The following is a 15,208-nucleotide window of genomic DNA, read 5'->3' on the forward strand; positions in this document are numbered from 1 at the left end:
GTACCACAGATGGACACCATCGGTGTGGAAAAAACAGACAAGACAAGACTAACACCATCACCCCAAAGAGAGAGCACTGACGCTGATACAGAGGACAATGGAGACAAAGTTCCATCACTACAAAGTGAGTTCTTAGATCATGATGAAGAAGGATTGTCAGAACCAGTTCCTTTACCAGTTGAGGAGGCCACAGACTCAGCTAAAAAAGACATCAATGGACTCATGTCTTCACCACAGGTTGAAACCATGGAAAGTGAAACAGAAGATATAACTGGAAAAATTGAATCAGCACAAAAAGAAGAGATGGACGCTGACAATGAAGAAATAGTGGGAAAGTCGCCATTACCACAAAAAAAGACAGCAGCGCCGGATGCAGAAGACATATTTGAGGGAGCTCCTTTACCTCAATCAGAAACCATTGATTTTGATGAAGAAGCTGTTTCAAGATTTGTTCCTCTACCACATGATAAGACCCCTGACCATGATGCAGATGGCATCACAGAATCTTTGTCTTCACCACAAATGGAAAACCTCCAGTCTCAAGTTGAAAACATCTCTCAACCAGTTTCTGTTCCAGATGGGGAAGAGACAGCTGATGCCGATGAGGGAGAAATCCCAGAACCCGTGTCCTCACCTCAAATGGAAACAATTGAGGATGAAATGGAAGACACAACAAGAGTGATGCAATCACCACAAAAATATACATCTGACCTCGATACAGAAGACATGACTGAACCAGTTGATGTTCCACAGATCGTCACCACTGGTTCGGAAAAAAAAGACAAGACAGGACGAACACCATCACCCCAAAGAGAGAGCACTGACGCTGATACAGACGACAATGGAGAAAAAGTTCCATCACCACAGAGTGAGTTCTTAGATCGTGATGAAGAAGGATTGTCAGAACCAGTTCCTTTACCAGTCGAGGAGGCAACTGACTCAGCCAAAAGAGACCTCACTGGACTAATGTCTCAACCACAGTTAGAAACCAGTGAAAGTCAAATGGAAGATATAACTGATCAAATTCAATCACCACAAAAGGAGGACACTGGTGCTGAAAAAGAAGACATTGCGGGACAGTCGCCATCACCACAAAAAAAGATCGCAACGCCTGATGCAGAAGACACACTTGAAAGTGAAACTGAAGATATAACTGGACAAATTCCACCACAACAAAAAGAAGACAGTGACACGGAAAAAGAAGACATTGCGGGAAAGTCGCCATCATCACCAAAAAAGACAGCAGCGCCTGATACAGAGGACATATTTGGAGTTGTTCCTTTACCTCAAGGAGAGGCCACTGATTTTGATGAGGAAGGTATTTCTAGACTAGCTCCTCAACCACATGGTGAGACCACTGACCACGATGCAGATGGCATCACACAATCTTTGTCTTCACCACAAATGGAAAAGATTCAGTCTCAAGTTGAAAACATATCTCAACCAGTTTCTGTTCCAGATTTGGAGGAAATGGTTGATGCTGATGAAGGAGAAATCACAGAACTTGTGTCCTCACCTCAAATGGAAACAATTGAGGATGAAATAGAAGACACAACTGGAGTGATGCAATCACCACAACAATATACATCTGACCCTGATACAGAAGACATTACTGAACCAGTGGACGTACCAAAGATAGACACCACTGGTTCGGAAATAAAAGACAAGACAAGACTAACACCATCACCCCAAAGAGAGAGCACTGACTCTGATACAGAATGCAGCGGAGAAAAAGTTCCAACACCACAAAGTGAGTTCTTAGATCATGATGAAGAAGGCTTGTCAGAGCCAGTTCCTTTACCAGATGAGGAGACCACTGACTCAGCTAATAAAGACGTCACTGGACTAATGTCTCCACCACAGGTAGAAGCCAATGAAAGTGAAACTGAAGATGGAACTGGAGAAATTCGATCACCAGAAAAAGAGGACATTGACGCTGACAAAGAAGACATGCTGGGAAAATCACCATCACCACAAAAAAAGACAGCAGCGCCTGATGCAGAAGACATATTTGAAAGTGAAACAGAAGATATAACTGGACAAATTCCACCACAACAAAAAGAAGACAGTGACACGGAAAAAGAAGACATTGTGGGAAAGTCGCCATCATCACCAAAAAAGACAGCAGCGCCTGATACAGAAGATATATTTGGAGTTGTTCCTTTACCTCAAGGAGAGGCCACTGATTTTGATGAGGAAGGTATTTCTAGACTAGCTCCTCAACCACATGGTGAGACCCCTGACCATGATGCAGATGGCATCACAGAATCTTTGTCTTCACCACAAACGGAAAACCTTCAGTCTCAAGTTGATCACATAACTCAACCAGTTTCTGGTCCAGATATGGAGGAAAAAGTTGATGCTGATGAAGGAGAAATCACAAAACTCGTGTCCTCACCTCAAATGGAAACAATTGAGGATGAAATGGAAGACACAACTGGAGTGATGCAATCACCACAACAATATGCATCTGACCTTGACACAGAAGACATTACTCAACCAGATGACGTACCACAGATAGACACCACTGGTTCGGAAAAAGACAAGACAAGATTAACACGATCACCCCAAAGAGAGAGCACTGACTCCGATACAGAATGCAGCGGAGAAAAAGTTCCAGCACCACAAAGTGAGTTCTTAGATCATGATGAAGAAGGCTTGCCAGAGCCAGTTCTTTTACCAGATGAGGAGACCACTGACTCAGCCAATAAAGACGTCAATGGACTAATGTCTCCACCACAGGTAGAAACCATTGAAAGTGAAACTGAAGATGGAACTGGAGAAATTCGATCACCAGAAAAAGAGGACATTGACGCTGACAAAGAAGACATGCTAGGAAAATCACCATCACAACAAAAAAAGACAGCAGCGCCTGATGCAGAAGACATATTTGAAAGTGAAACAGAAGATGTAACTGATCAAATTCAATCACCACAAAAGGAGGACACTGGTGCTGAAAAAGAAGACATTGCGGGACAGTCGCCATCACCACAAAAAAAGACCGCAACGCCTGATGCAGAAGACACACTTGAAAGTGAAACTGAAGATATAACTGCACAAATTCCACCACAACAAAAAGAAGACAGTGACACGGAAAAAGAAGACATTGCGGGAAAGTCGCCATCATCACCAAAAAAGACAGCAGCGCCTGATACAGAGGACATATTTGAAGTTGTTCCTTTACCTCAAGAAAAGGCCACTGATTTTGATGAGGAAGGTATTTCTAGACTAGCTCCTCAACCACATGGTGAGACCCCTGACCATGATGCAGATGGCATCACAGAATCTTTGTCTTCACCACAAATGGAAAACCTTCAGTCTCAAGTTGATCACATAACTCAACCAGTTTCTGGTCCAGTTATGGAGGAAATAGTTGATGCTGATGAAGGAGAAATCACAGAACTCGTGTCCTCACCTCAAATGGAAACAATTGAGGATGAAATGGAAGACACAACTGGAGTGATGCAATCACCACAACAATATACATCTGACCTTGACACAGAAGACATTACTGAACCAGTTGACGTACCACAGATAGACACCACTGGTTCGGAAAAAGACAAGACAAGACTAACACCATCACCCCAAAGAGAGAGCACTGACTCCGATACAGAATGCAGCGGAGAAAAAGTTCCAACACCACAAAGTGAGTTCTTAGATCATGATGAAGAAGGCTTGCCAGAGCCAGTTCCTTTACCAGATGAGGAGACCACTGACTCAGCTAATAAAGACGTCAATGGACTAATGTCTCCAGCACAGGTAGAAACCATTGAAAGTGAAACTGAAGATGGAATTGGAGAAATTCGATCACCAGAAAAAGAGGACATTGACGCTGACAAAGAAGACATGCTGGGGAAATCACCATCGCCACAAAAAAAGACAGCAGCGCCTGATGCAGAAGACATATTTGAAAGTGAAAGAGAAGATATAACTGATCAAATTCAATCATCACAAGAGGACACTAATGCTGAAAAAGAAGACATTGCGGGACAGTCGCCATCACCACAAAAAGAAACAGCAACGCCTGATGCAGAAGACACACTTGAAAGTGAAACTGAAGATATAACCGGACAAATTCCACCACAACAAAAAGAAGACAGTGACACGGAAAAAGAAGACATTGTGGGAAAGTCGCCATCATCACCAAAAAAGACAGCAGCACCTGATACAGATGACATATTTGGAGTTGTTCCTTTACCTCAAGGAGAGGCCACAGATTTTGATGAGGAAGGTATTTCTAGACTAGCTCCTCAACCACATGGTGAGACACCTGACCATGATGCAGATGGCATCACAGAATCTTTGTCTCCACCACAAATGGAAAACCTTCAGTCTCAAATTGAAAACATATCTCAACCAGTTTCTGTTCCAGATGGGGAGGAAATAGTTGATCCTGATGAAGGAGAAATCAAAGAACTCGTGTCTTCACCTCAAATGGAAACAATTGAGGATGAAATGGAAGACACAACTGGAGTGATGCAATCACCACAACAATATACATCTGACCTTGACACAGAAGACATTTCTGAACCAGTTGACGTACCACAGATAGACACCACTGGTTCGGAAAAAGACAAGACAAGACTAACACCATCACCCCAAAGAGAGAGCACTGACTCCGATACAGAATGCAGCGGAGAAAAGGTTCCAACACCACAAAGTGAGTTCTTAGATTATGATGAAGAAGGCTTGCCAGAGCCAGTTCCTTTACCAGATGAGGAGACCACTGACTCAGCTAATAAAGACGTCAATGGACTAATGTCTCCAGCACAGGTAGAAACCATTGAAAGTGAAACTGAAGATGGAACTGGAGAAATTCGATCACCAGAAAAAGAGGACATTGACGCTGACAAAGAAGACATGCTGGGAAAATCACCATCACCACAAAAAAAGACAGCAGCGCCTGATGCAGAAGACATATTTGAAAGTGAAAGAGAAGATATAACTGATCAAATTCAATCATCACAAGAGGACACTAATGCTGAAAAAGAAGACATTGCGGGACAGTCGCCATCACCACAAAAAAAGACCGCAACGCCTGATGCAGAAGACACACTTGAAAGTGAAACTGAAGATATAACTGGACAAATTCCACCAAAACAAAAAGAAGACAGTGACACGGAAAAAGAAGACATTGCGGGAAAGTCGCCATTATCACCAAAAAAGACAGCAGCGCCTGATACAGAGGACATATTTGGAGTTGTTCCTTTACCTCAAGGAGAGGCCACTGATTTTGATGAGGAAGGTATTTCTAGACTAGCTCCTCAACCACATGGTGAGACCACTGACCACGATGCAGATGGCATCACACAATCTTTGTCTTCACCACAAATGGAAAAGCTTCAGTCTCAAGTTGAAAACATATCTCAACCAGTTTCTGTTCCAGATTTGGAGGAAATGGTTGATGCTGATGAAGGAGAAATCACAGAACTTGTGTCCTCACCTCAAATGGAAACAATTGAGGATGAAATGGAAGACACAACTGGAGTGATGCAATCACCACAACAATATACATCTGACCTTGACACAGAAGACATTTCTGAACCAGTTGACGTACCACAGATAGACACCACTGGTTCGGAAAAAGACAAAACAAGACTAACACCATCACCCCAAAGAGAGAGCACTGACTCCGATACAGAATGCAGCGGAGAAAAGGTTCCAACACCACAAAGTGAGTTCTTAGATCATGATGAAGAAGGCTTGTCAGAGCCAGTTCCTTTACCAGATGAGGAGACCACTGAATCAGCTAATAAAGACGTCAATGGACTAATGTCTCCAGCACAGGTAGAAACCATTGAAAGTGAAACTGAAGATGGAACTGGAGAAATTCGATCACCAGAAAAAGAGGACATTGACGCTGACAAAGAAGACATGCTGGGAAAATCACCATCACCACAAAAAAAGACAGCAACGCCTGATGCAGAAGACATATTTGAAAGTAAAACAGCAGATATAAGTGATCAAATTCAATCACCAGAAGAGGACACTGATGCTGAAAAAGAAGACATTGCGGGTCAGTCGCCATCACCACAAAAAGAAACAGCAACGCCTGATGCAGAAGACACACTTGAAAGTGAAACTGAAGATATAACTGGACAAATTCCACCACAACAAAAAGAAGACAGTGACACGGAAAAAGAAGACATTGCGGGAAAGTCGCCATCATCACCAAAAAAGACAGCAGAACCTGATATAGAGGACATATTTGGAGTTGTTCCTTTACCTCAAGGAGAGGCCACTGATTTTGATGAGGAAGGTATTTCTAGACTAGCTCCTCAACCACATGGTGAGACCCCTGACCATGATGCAGATGGCATCACAGAATCTTTGTCTTCACCACAAATGGAAAACCTCCAGTCTCAAGTTGAAAACATCTCTCAACCAGTTTCTGTTCCAGATGGGGAAGAGACAGCTGATGCCGATGAGGGAGAAATCCCAGAACCCGTGTCCTCACCTCAAATGGAAACAATTGAGGATGAAATGGAAGACACAACAAGAGTGATGCAATCACCACAAAAATATACATCTGACCTCGATACAGAAGACATGAGTGAACCAGTTGACGTTCCACAGATCGTCACCACTGGTTCGGAAAAAAAAGACAAGACAGGACGAACACCATCACCCCAAACAGAGAGCACTGACGCTGATACAGACGACAATGGAGAAAAAGTTCCATCACCACAGAGTGAGTTCTTAGATCGTGATGAAGAAGGATTGTCAGAACCAGTTCCTTTACCAGTTGAGGAGGCAAGTGACTTAGCCAAAAAAGACCTCACTGGACTAATGTCTCAACCACAGTTAGAAACCAGTGAAAGTCAAATGGAAGATATAACTGATCAAATTCAATCACCACAAAAGGAGGACACTGGTGCTGAAAAAGAAGACATTGCGGGACAGTCGCCATCACCACAAAAAAAGACCGCAACGCCTGATGCAGAAGACACACTTGAAAGTGAAACTGAAGATATAACTGGACAAATTCCACCACAACAAAAAGAAGACAGTGACACGGAAAAAGAAGACATTGCGGGAAAGTCGCCATCATCACCAAAAAAGACAGCAGCGCCTGATACAGAGGACATATTTGGAGTTGTTCCTTTACCTCAAGAAGAGGCCACTGATTTTGATGAGGAAGGTATTTCTAGACTAGCTCCTCAACCACATGGTGAGACTCCTGACCATGATGCAGATGGCATCACAGAATCTTTGTCTTCACCACAAATGGAAAACCGTCAGTCTCAAGTTGAAAACATATCTCAACCAGTTTCTGTTCCAGATGGGGAGGAAATAGTTGATCCTGATGAAGGAGAAATCAAAGAACTTGTGTCCTCACCTCAAATGGAAACATTTGAGGATGAAATGGAAGACACAACTGGAGTGATGCAATCACCACAACAATATACATCTGACCTTGACACAGAAGACATTACTGAACCAGTTGACGTACCACAGATAGACACCACTGGTTCGGAAAAAGACAAGACAAGACTAACACCATCACCCCAAAGAGAGAGCACTGACTCCGATACAGAATGCAGCGGAGAAAAAGTTCCAACACTACAAAGTGAGTTCTTAGATCATGATGAAGAAAGCTTGCCAGAGCCAGTTCCTTTACCAGATGAGGAGACCACTGACTCAGCTAATAAAGACGTCAATGGACTAATGTCTCCAGCACAGGTAGAAACCATTGAAAGTGAAACTGAAGATGTAACTGGAGAAATTCGATCACCAGAAAAAGAGGACATTGACGCTGACAAAGAAGACATGCTGGGAAAATCACCATCACCACAAAAAAAGACAGCAGCGCCTGATGCAGAAGACATATTTGAAAGTGAAAGAGAAGATATAACTGATCAAATTCAATCATCACAAGAGGACACTAATGCTGAAAAAGAAGACATTGCGGGACAGTCGCCATCACCACAAAAAAAGACAGCAGCGCCTGATGCAGAAGACATATTTGAAAGTGAAACAGAAGATATAACTGGACAAATTCCACCACAACAAAAAGAAGACAGTGACACGGAAAAAGAAGACATTGTGGGAAAGTCGCCATCATCACCAAAAAAGACAGCAGCACCTGATACAGATGACATATTTGGAGTTGTTCCTTTACCTCAAGGAGAGGACACTGATTTTGATGAGGAAGGTATTTCTAGACTAGCTCCTCAACCACATGGTGAGACCCCTGACCATGATGCAGATGGCATCACAGAATCTTTGTCTCCACCACAAATGGAAAACCTCCAGTCTCAAGTTGAAAACATCTCTCAACCAGTTTCTGTTCCAGATGGGGAAGAGACAGCTGATGCCGATGAGGGAGAAATCCCAGAACCTGTGTCCTCACCTCAAATGGAAAAAATTGAGGATGAAATGGAAGACACAACAAGAGTGATGCAATCACCACAAAAATATACATCTGACCTCGATACAGAAGACATGACTGAACCAGTTGATGTTCCACAGATCGTCACCACTGGTTCGGAAAAAAAAGACAAGACAGGACGAACACAATCACCCCAAAGAGAGAGCACTAACGCTGATACAGACGACAATGGAGAAAAAGTTCCATCACCACAGAGTGAGTTCTTAGATCGTGATGAAGAAGGATTGTCAGAACCAGTTCCTTTACCAGTTGAGGAGGCAACTGACTCAGCCAAAAAAGACCTCACTGGACTAATATCTCAACCACAGTTAGAAACCAGTGAAAGTGAAATGGAAGATATAACTGATCAAATTCAATCACCACAAAAGGAGGACACTGGTGCTGAAAAAGAAGACATTGCGGGACAGTCGCCATCACCACAAAAAAAGACCGCAACGCCTGATGCAGAGGACACACTTGAAAGTGAAACTGAAGATATAGCTGGACAAATTCCACCAAAACAAAAAGAAGACAGTGACACGGAAAAAGAAGACATTGCGGGAAAGTCGCCATCATCACCAAAAAAGACAACAGCGCCTGATACAGAGGACATATTTGGAGTTGTTCCTTTACCTCAAGGAGAGGCCACTGATTTTGATGAGGAAGGTATTTCTAGACTAGCTCCTCAACCACATGGTGAGACCACTGACCACGATGCAGATGGCATCACACAATCTTTGTCTTCACCACAAATGGAAAAGCTTCAGTCTCAAGTTGAAAGCATATCTCAACCAGTTTCTGTTCCAGATTTGGAGGAAATGGTTGATGCTGATGAAGGAGAAATCACAGAACTTGTGTCCTCACCTCAAATGGAAACAATTGAGGATGAAATGGAAGACACAACTCGAGTGATGCAATCACCACAACAATATACATCTGACCCTGATACAGAAGACATTACTGAACCAGTGGACGTACCAAAGATAGACACCACTGGTTCGGAAATAAAAGACAAGACCAGACTAACACCATCACCCCAAAGAGAGAGCACTGACTCCGATACAGAATGCAGCGGAGAAAAAGTTCCAACACCACAAAGTGAGTTCTTAGATCATGATGAAGAAGGCTTGTCAGAGCCAGTTCCTTTACCAGATGAGGAGACCACTGACTCAGCTAATAAAGACGTCACTGGACTAATGACTCCACCACAGGTAGAAGCCATTGAAAGTGAAACTGAAGATGGAACTGGAGAAATTGGATCACCAGAAAAAGAGGACATTGACGCTGACAAAGAAGACATGCTGGGAAAATCACCATCACCACAAAAAAAGACAGCAGCGCCTGATGCAGAAGACATATTTGAAAGTGAAACAGAAGATATAACTGGACAAATTCCACCACAACAAAAAGAAGACAGTGACACGGAAAAAGAAGACATTGTGGGAAAGTCGCCATCATCACCAAAAAAGACAGCAGCGCCTGATACAGAAGATATATTTGGAGTTGTTCCTTTACCTCAAGGAGAGGCCACTGATTTTGATGAGGAAGGTATTTCTAGACTAGCTCCTCAACCACATGGTGAGACTCCTGACCATGATGCAGATGGCATCACAGAATCTTTGTCTTCACCACAAATGGAAAACCGTCAGTCTCAAGTTGAAAACATATCTCAACCAGTTTCTGTTCCAGATGGGGAGGAAATAGTTGATCCTGATGAAGGAGAAATCAAAGAACTTGTGTCCTCACCTCAAATGGAAACATTTGAGGATGAAATGGAAGACACAACTGGAGTGATGCAATCACCACAACAATATACATCTGACCTTGACACAGAAGACATTACTGAACCAGTTGACGTACCACAGATAGACACCACTGGTTCGGAAAAAGACAAGACAAGACTAACACCATCACCCCAAAGAGAGAGCACTGACTCCGATACAGAATGCAGCGGAGAAAAAGTTCCAACACCACAAAGTGAGTTCTTAGATCATGATGAAGAAGGCTTGTCAGAGCCAGTTCCTTTACCAGATGAGGAGACCACTGAATCAGCTAATAAAGACGTCAATGGACTAATGTCTCCAGCACAGGTAGAAACCATTGAAAGTGAAACTGAAGATGGAACTGGAGAAATTCGATCACCAGAAAAAGAGGACATTGACGCTGACAAAGAAGACATGCTGGGAAAATCATCATCACCACAAAAAAAGACAGCAGCGCCTGATGCAGAAGACATATTTGAAAGTGAAACAGAAGATGTAACTGATCAAATTCAATCACCACAAAAGGAGGACACTGGTGCTGAAAAAGAAGACATTGCGGGACAGTCGCCATCACCACAAAAAGAAACAGCAACGCTTGATGCAGAAGACACACTTGAAAGTGAAACTGAAGATATAACTGGACAAATTCCACCACAACAAAAAGAAGACAGTGACACGGAAAAAGAAGACATTGCGGGAAAGTCGCCATCATCACCAAAAAAGACAGCAGCGCCTGATACAGAGGACATATTTGGAGTTGTTCCTTTACCTCAAGGAGAGGCCACTGATTTTGATGAGGAAGGTATTTCTAGACTAGCTCCTCAACCACATGGTGAGACCACTGACCACGATGCAGATGGCATCACACAATCTTTGTCTTCACCACAAATGGAAAAGCTTCAGTCTCAAGTTGAAAACATATCTCAACCAGTTTCTGTTCCAGATTTGGAGGAAATGGTTGATGCTGATGAAGGAGAAATCACAGAACCCGTGTCCTCACCTCAAATGGAAACAATTGAGGATGAAATGGAAGACACAACTGGAGTGATGCAATCACCACAACAATATACATCTGACCCTGATACACAAGACATTACTGAACCAGTTGACGTACCACAGATAGACACCACTGGTTTGGAAAAAAAAGACAAGACAAGACGAACACCATCACCCCGAAGAGAGAGCACTGACTCCGATACAGAATGCAGCGGAGAAAAATTTCCAACACCACAAAGTGAGTGCTTGGATCATGATGAAAAAGGCTTGTCAGAGCCAGTTCCTTTACCAGATGAGGAGACCACTGACTCAGCCAATAAACACGTCAATGGACTAATGTCTCCACCACAGGTAGAAACCATTGAAAGTGAAACTGAAGATGAAACTGGAGAAATTCGATCACCAGAAAAAGAGGACATTGATGCTGACAACGAAGACATACTGGGAAAATCACCATCACCACAAAAAAAGACAGCAGCGCCTGATGCAGAAGACATATTTGAAAGTAAAACAGCAGATATAAGTGATCAAATTCAATCACCAGAAGAGGACACTGATGCTGAAAAAGAAGACATTGCGGGACAGTCGCCATCACCACAAAAAGAAACAGCAACGCCTGATGCAGAAGACACACTTGAATGTGAAACTGAAGATACAACTGGAAAAATTCCACCACCACAAAAAGAAGAGAGTGACACGGACAAAGAAGACATTGCGGGAAAGTCGCCATCACCACAAAAAATGACAGCTCCGCCTGATGTAGAAGACATATTTGAAAGTGAAATGGAAGATATAACTGATCAAATTCAATCACCACAAAAGGAGGACACTGATGCTGAAAAAGAAGACATTGCGGGACAGTCGCCATCACCACAAAAAAAGACAGCAACGCCTGATGAAGAAGACACACTTGAATGTGAAACTCAAGATACAACTCGAAAAATTCCACCACCACAAAATGAAGAGAGTGACACGGACAAGGAAGACATTGCGGGAAAGTCGCCATCACCACAAAAAATGACACCTTCGCCTGATCTAGAAGACATATTTGAAAGTGAAACGGAAGGTATAACTGATCAAATACAATCACCACAAAAAGAGGACACTGACGCAAACAAAGAAGACATTGTGGTAAAATCGTCACCACAAGAAAAGACAGCAGAGGCTGATGCAGATGACATATTTGAAGTAGCTCCTTTACCTCAATCAAAAACCATTAAGTTTAATGAGGAATCCGTTTCTAGACTAGTTCCTCCACCACACGGTGAGACCCCTGACCATGATGCAGATGGCATCACAGAATCTTTGTCTTCACCACAAATGGAAAACCTTCAATCTCAAATTGAAAACATCACTCAACCAGTTTCTGTTCCAGATAGGGAGGCTATAGTTGATGCAGATGAAGGAGATATCCCAGACCTCATGTACTCACCTCAAATGGAAACGATTGAGGATGAAATGGAAGACGCAACTGGAGTGATGCAGTCACCACAAGAATATACATCTGACTTTGACACAGAAGACATGACTGAACCAGTTGACATACCACAGATAGACACCATTGTTTCGGAAAAAAAAGACAAGACCAGACTAACACCATCACCCCAAAGAGAGAGCACTGATGCTGATACAGAATGCAGAGAAAAAGTTCCAACACCACAAAGTGAGTTCTTAGATCGTGATATAGAAGGCTTGTCAGAGCCAGTTCCTTTACCAGATGAGGAGACCACTGACTCAGCTAAAAAAGACGTCAGTGGACCCATGTCTCCACCACAGTTTGAAACCATTGAAAGTGAAACTGAAGATGTATCTGGACGAATTCGATCACCACAAGAAGAAGACAGTGACGCAAACAAAGAAGACATTGCAGGAAAGTCATCATCACCACAAAAAAGGATAGGAGAGGCTGATGCAGAAGACATATTTGGAGTAGCTCCTTTCCCTCAATCAGAAACCACAGATTTTGATGAGGAAGGTATTGCAGAACTAGCTCCTCTTCCACATGGTGAGACCCTTGACCATGATGCAGATGAAATCTCAGAATCCTTGTCTTCACCACAAATGGAAAACCTTCAGTATCAAGTTGAAAACATATCTCCACCAGTTTCTGTTCCATATGGGGAGGAGATAGTTGATGCCGAAAAAGAAGAAATCCCAGAACTTGTGTCCTCACCTCAAGTGGAAAAAAGTGAGTCTGAAATGGAAGACACAACTGGAGTGATGCACTCACCACAAAAACATACATTTCACATTGATCCACAAGACATGACTGAAACAGTTCACTTACCAAAGATAGACACAACTGGCTCGGAAATGAAAGACGGGACAAGACTAACACCATCACCACAAAGAGAGAGCACTGAGGCTGGTACAAAATACAGAAGAGACAACATCCCATCACCACAAAGTGACTTCTTAGACACCGATAGAGAACTGACAGAAACAGTTCCTTTTCCAGGTGAGAAGTCAATTGACTCAGCTAAAAAAGACGTCACTGGACTAATGTCTCCACCACAGGTGGAAACAATTGAAAGTGAAACTGAAGATGTAACTAGACAAATTCGATCACCACAAAAGGAGGGCATTGATGCTGACAATGAAGACATTGTGGGAAAGTCACCATCACCACAAAAAATGACAGCTGTGCCTGATGAAGAAGACAGATTTGACAGTGAAACTGAAGATACAACTGGAGAAAGTCGATCTCCACAAAAAGAGGACATAGTGGGAAAGTCACCATCACTCCAAAAAAAGACAGCAACACCTGGTGAAGAAGACACATTTGAAAGTGAAACTGGAGAAATAACTGGACAAGTTTCACCACCACAAAAAGAGAACAGTGACATGGACAAAGACGACATTGCTGGAAAGTCGCCATCACCACCAAAAAAGACAGCAGCACCTGATGCAGAAGACATATTTGGGGTTGTTCCTGTCCCTCAAGGAGAGACCATTGATTTTGATGAGGAAGGCGTTTCCAGACTCGGTCCTCTACCACATGGTGAGACCCCTGAAGATGGCATCACAGAATCTTTGTCTTCACCACAAATGGCAACCCCAGTACTTGTGTCCTCACCTCAAATGCAAACAATGGAGTATGAAAAGGAAGAAACAACTGGAATGATTCAATCACCCCAAAAATATACATTTGACTTTGATACAGAAGACATTCCTGAAACAATTGACTTCCCACAGAAAGACACCACTGGTTCTGAAATGAAAGATCGGAGAAGAATAACACCCTCACCCCAAAGAGAGAGCACGGACGGCAATGCAGAATACAGTGAAAACAAAGTCCCATCACCAGAAAGTGAAAAAGAAAGATTCTCAGAACCAGTTCCTTTGCCAGATGAGGAGACAACTGACCCAGCTAACAAAGATGTAACAGGACTGTCTCCACCACAGATAGAAACAATTGAAAGTGAAACTGAAGATATAACTGGACAAATTCGATCACCACAAAAGGAGGACTTTGATGCTGACAATGAAGACATTGCGGGAAAGTCGCCATCACGACAAAAAATGACAGCTGCACCTGATGTAGAAGACATATTTGAAAGTGAAACTGAAGATATCACTGGACAAATTCAATCTCCACAAAAAGCGGACTTTGAAGCTGACAAAGAAGACATGGCGCGAAAGTCATCATCACCACAAAAAAAGACAGCAGCGCCTGATGCAGATGACATATTTGGAGTAGCTCCTTCACCTCAATCAGAAACCATTGAGTTTGATGAGGAAGCTGTTTCTAGACTAGTTCCTCGACCACACGGTGAGACCCCTGACCATGATGCAGATGGAATCACACAATCTTTGTCTTCACCACAAATGGAAAACCTTTATTCTCAAATTGAAAACATATCTCAACCAGTTTCTGTTCCAGATGGGGAGGAGATAGTTGATGCTGATGAAGGAGAAATCCCAGAACCCGTGTCCTCACCTCAAATGGAAACAATTGAGGATGAAATGGAAGACACAATTGGAGTGATGCAATCACCACAACAATATACATCTGACTTTGATACAGAAGAAATGACTGAACCAGTTGACGTACCACAGATAGACACCACTGCTTCTG

The sequence above is a fragment of the Hippocampus guttulatus genome, chromosome 1 (genome assembly GCF_054856545.1).
Source record: "Hippocampus guttulatus isolate MCC_2025c chromosome 1, RoL_Hgut_1.0, whole genome shotgun sequence".
Taxonomy (NCBI): Eukaryota; Metazoa; Chordata; class Actinopteri; order Syngnathiformes; family Syngnathidae; genus Hippocampus; species Hippocampus guttulatus.